This window comes from Schistocerca gregaria, unplaced genomic scaffold (genome assembly GCF_023897955.1).
Source record: "Schistocerca gregaria isolate iqSchGreg1 unplaced genomic scaffold, iqSchGreg1.2 ptg000623l, whole genome shotgun sequence".
In the NCBI taxonomy this organism is placed as follows: domain Eukaryota; kingdom Metazoa; phylum Arthropoda; class Insecta; order Orthoptera; family Acrididae; genus Schistocerca; species Schistocerca gregaria.
The window spans coordinates 562501-567500 of record NW_026062011.1 but is presented as its reverse complement, the minus strand read 5'-3'; the positions used below and the strand labels follow the sequence as shown (position 1 = coordinate 567500).

The window sequence follows — 5000 nt, the reverse complement described above, 5'->3', positions numbered from 1 at the left end:
TATCAATCTGTCAATCCTTCCGGTGTCCGGGCCTGGTGAGGTTTCCCGTGTTGAGTCAAATTAAGCCGCAGGCTCCACTCCTGGTGGTGCCCTTCCGTCAATTCCTTTAAGTTTCAGCTTTGCAACCATACTTCCCCCGGAACCCAAAAGCTTTGGTTTCCCGGAGGCTGCCCGCCGAGTCATCGGAGGAACTGCGGCGGATCGCTGGCTGGCATCGTTTATGGTTAGAACTAGGGCGGTATCTGATCGCCTTCGAACCTCTAACTTTCGTTCTTGATTAATGAAAACATACTTGGCAAATGCTTTCGCTTCTGTTCGTCTTGCGACGATCCAAGAATTTCACCTCTAACGTCGCAATACGAATGCCCCCGCCTGTCCCTATTAATCATTACCTCGGGTTCCGAAAACCAACAAAATAGAACCGAGGTCCTATTCCATTATTCCATGCACACAGTATTCAGGCGGGCTTGCCTGCTTTAAGCACTCTAATTTGTTCAAAGTAAACGTGCCGGCCCACCGAGACACTCAACTAAGAGCACCCTGGTAGGATTTCAACGGGGTCCGCCTCGGGACGCGCAAGCACGCCTTCGGCTCGCCCCACCGGCAGGACGTCCCACGATACATGCCAGTTAAACACCGACGGGCGGTGAACCAACAGCGTGGGACACAAATCCAACTACGAGCTTTTTAACCGCAACAACTTTAATATACGCTATTGGAGCTGGAATTACCGCGGCTGCTGGCACCAGACTTGCCCTCCAATAGATACTCGTTAAAGGATTTAAAGTGTACTCATTCCGATTACGGGGCCTCGGATGAGTCCCGTATCGTTATTTTTCGTCACTACCTCCCCGTGCCGGGAGTGGGTAATTTGCGCGCCTGCTGCCTTCCTTGGATGTGGTAGCCGTTTCTCAGGCTCCCTCTCCGGAATCGAACCCTGATTCCCCGTTACCCGTTACAACCATGGTAGGCGCAGAACCTACCATCGACAGTTGATAAGGCAGACATTTGAAAGATGCGTCGCCGGTACGAGGACCGTGCGATCAGCCCAAAGTTATTCAGAGTCACCAAGGCAAACGGACCAGACGAGCCAATCCGATTGGTTTTGATCTAATAAAAGCGTCCCTTCCATCTCTGGTCGGGACTCTGTTTGCATGTATTAGCTCTAGAATTACCACAGTTATCCAAGTAACGTGGGTACGATCTAAGGAACCATAACTGATTTAATGAGCCATTCGCGGTTTCACCTTAATGCGGCTTGTACTGAGACATGCATGGCTTAATCTTTGAGACAAGCATATGACTACTGGCAGGATCAACCAGGGAGCTGCGTCAACGAGAGCTGAGCAGCCGGCCGCCCGGGAGTGTGTCCCGAGGGCCCGCGCGAACACGCAAGCGTCCGCTCAATTATTCTGCAAACAGGAGGAGGCTGAGCTCCCCTGCACGATACACCTCGAAACCCTCTCAGGTCCCGGCGGCGCGCAGCGCCGTCCTAAGTACTTGGTCGGGTTCGAGAGAGGCGCAATCGCCCGGAGATAGGCGAGTAGACGCTTTCAGTGCGAACACCCGTGCTCCCAACTGAGCTTGCCGCTGCCGACAGAGGCCCGGGAGCGTGCTGTCGTGGCATTGCCGGCGGGAAACAACACGCGCCACCTACGGTGACCGGCAGCTCCAACGCCAGCGCCACAGAAGGGCAAAGCCCCACTTGGGTGCAGAAGCGAACTCTCCCAGCACAGCGCACGCGCCAACACGTCCGCAGAGCTGCGATACAAACCACCTGCGAGAACCGCTGGGGGCGACCGAGCAGCAGACGGCGTCGCGACGCCGAGTGCCGGGCGGCGGCGCATCCTCAACGCACACAGTCCGCAATCGGACCAGCACACTGCAGATGTCCACCGCGCTTCGCACCGGGCTCGGCAGAACCCACTTTGGCCGCCTGGCGCCGCGCGCCGGGTGCGCCGGCGCGTAGCTGGGACGCCAGCCGGGCCCGTCGGCCGGCGCTCCTGCCACTGGGCGCCCCCCACCAGCCGGCTGTAGTGCGTGCGCTCACGCAGCGCGCGGCCAGCACGCCGCGCGGCCCCCCCTCACCGGCCGGGGACTGTCCCACCAAGCCACAGCCTCGTATCGCTTCATACCCACATGGCCAACTCAGGTTCGGGGGCATGGCGGGTACCGCCGAAACAACCGGTTCACAGATGTACCGATCGTCGCTATCACCGATGCACCTGCAGCGCGAACAACCGCTCAACAACTGATTTCCAGTTCATTTGCGGATCTTTGGCAGCAAACGTATACGTCAATCAACATTTGCGAAATCTACGATTCTGGCATGCCTGCATGTTATGTGTCACGACACGCTACATCAGCCCATATACACACTACGGCACGTACACGAGAGAACACGTGGAAGATGGTCCGCGCACGTGTGCAATGTCCCTTGCGCGGTCGACTGTCAACCGGCCTCTGTAGCATGTCGCAGATGTGGAACGCGGTCCACCGTGGTATCATGTTGTGTGGGGCAATACGATTAAATAGGAAAACCCTCGTCGCTACATCAACAGACGGCTCACGCTGATTCCCGGCAGAGGGAGGGGGGGGGGGGCCAACATGCAATACTTTCGTCCGTACCTACCACATGTCTCTACGGCGTACAACAGTGCAATCTCGCTGTAATGGGGAGACGAGACAAGTAGCATCGTGCACAACATATGGCCCTTATGATTCGCCATTGTAGGGCGCAGCCGGTGTACGGTCAAGCATGTGCCACATTATGTCACTCAGTACGTAACGACGGATGATCAGTGTGGGTTACGCGTACATCAGCGGACAGTCCACACAGGCCGTACCACAACGTACACTGACTGCATCGACAACCAAATGCAACTGAACAGCTGCAAGGCTCATTTCACAAACAAACGCCTGACCGACCAGCTTGGAAGGGCAGGAGGGGAGGGCGATATTCGTTCTGTAGCGTTACACCCTTCCAGTGGTTAGCGGGACTGTGTAGAAAGTACGCAACACTCGAAAGACATTTACGTGAGGGTACGCACCATGGCATCGAGAAATACACATGACACCAGAGGATCCAAGCAGTGAACTATGTTCAGAGGGTTGCTGTTAGGCAAAGCTACATTCCTGTGACGTTACATGTGACAGTTAAGGTGCAGTGTAAGTTAGGTTAAGGTGCAGTGTAAGTTAGGTTAAGGTGCAGTGTAAGTTAGGTTAAGGTGCAGTGTAAGTTAGGTTAAGGTGCAGTGTAAGTTAGGTTAAGGTGCAGTGTAAGTTAGGTTAAGGTGCAGTGTAAGTTAGGTTAAGGTGCAGTGTAACTTAGGTTAAGGTGCAGTGTAACTTAGGTTAAGGTGCAGTGTAACTTAGGTTAAGGTGCAGTGTAACTTAGGTTAAGGTGCAGTGTAACTTAGGTTAAGGTGCAGTGTAACTTAGGTTAAGGTGCAGTGTAAGTTAGGTTAAGGTGCAGTGTAAGTTAGGTTAAGGTGCAGTGTAACTTAGGTTAAGGTGCAGTGTAACTTAGGTTAAGGTGCAGTGTAAGTTAGGTTAAGGTGCAGTGTAAGTTAGGTTAAGGTGCAGTGTAACTTAGGTTAAGGTGCAGTGTAAGTTAGGTTAAGGTGCAGTGTAACTTAGGTTAAGGTGCAGTGTAACTTAGGTTAAGGTGCAGTGTAACTTAGGTTAAGGTGCAGTGTAAGTTAGGTTAAGGTGCAGTGTAACTTAGGTTAAGGTGCAGTGTAACTTAGGTTAAGGTGCAGTGTAACTTAGGTTAAGGTGCAGTGTAACTTAGGTTAAGGTGCAGTGTAACTTAGGTTAAGGTGCAGCGTAACTTAGGTTAAGGTGCAGCGTAACTTAGGTTAAGGTGCAGCGTAACTTAGGTTAAGGTGCAGCGTAACTTAGGTTAAGGTGCAGCGTAACTTAGGTTAAGGTGCAGCGTAACTTAGGTTAAGGTGCAGCGTAACTTAGGTTAAGGTGCAGCGTAACTTAGGTTAAGGTGCAGCGTAACTTAGGTTAAGGTGCAGCGTAACTTAGGTTAAGGTGCAGCGTAACTTAGGTTAAGGTGCAGCGTAACTTAGGTTAGGGGCCAACGTGGGTTAGGTTAGGGGCCAACGTGGGTTAGGTTAGGGGCCAACGTGGGTTAGGTTAGGGGCCAACGTGGGTTAGGTTAGGGGCCAACGTGGGTTAGGTTAGGGGCCAACGTGGGTTAGGTTAGGGGCCAACGTGGGTTAGGTTAGGGGCCAACGTGGGTTAGGTTAGGGGCCAACGTGGGTTAGGTTAAGGGCCAACGTGGGTTACGTTAAGGGCCAACGTGGGTTAGGTTAAGGGCCAACGTGGGTTAGGTTAAGGGCCAACGTGGGTTAGGTTAAGGGCCAACGTGGGTTAGGTTAAGGGCCAACGTGGGTTAGGTTAAGGGCCAACGTGGGTTAGGTTAAGGGCCAACGTGGGTTAGGTTAAGGGCCAACGTGGGTAAGGTTGCCAGAGATGTGTCAAATCAGGATGTACGTTTGGCTGGTGTCAGGTGGTGGGTTGGTTCGATGTCTTTACCAGGGGTGTGGCCAAAGGGTATTTTATTACTTGTACCTTTTGTGTTGTGGCGTGGCGTTGCGTCTTGTGTTGATACTGGGTGGACCACTGTGGGTGTTGCTGGCTGATTTGAGCTGCGTTGTTTGCGGGTGATGTGAGACATTGTGTCTTATTAGTGGACGTCACGTTCCTCTTGTCGTTCTTTGGATAGTGTCCTGTGGCAGCGAGGATAAAATGGATGTTGTTGAACGCTAGTGCTTTGGTGCTTTCGCTTTGTTACACACGGAGTGGACTGTGAGATAGGGTGACTGGGTCGAGTGCGGTTCACACTGTCCTCCCCAGTTTACAGTATGTATCATCTATGTATGTGGTCCTGCATCATTTACTAAGGAGGGACGTCAGACGACTGAAATATTAGTTATGTACTGATGTAAAGCAGAATGCTTACCTTCCACCAGTGGGCGAGTATCGAC

The 5000-nt window shown here is 52.8% G+C and overlaps 1 non-coding gene across 1 annotated transcript in view; it reads right to left on the bottom strand.

The window, feature by feature from the left end:
- LOC126317206 (small subunit ribosomal RNA) overlaps positions 1-1326 on the bottom strand; it is a 1893-nt gene extending 567 nt beyond the window's left edge. Inside the window, exon 1 of the ribosomal RNA XR_007556483.1 lies at positions 1-1326. This exon is cut by the window's left edge and continues 567 nt beyond it. This is a non-coding gene — a ribosomal RNA (small subunit ribosomal RNA).
- Between the last annotated feature and the right edge of the window lie 3674 nt (positions 1327-5000).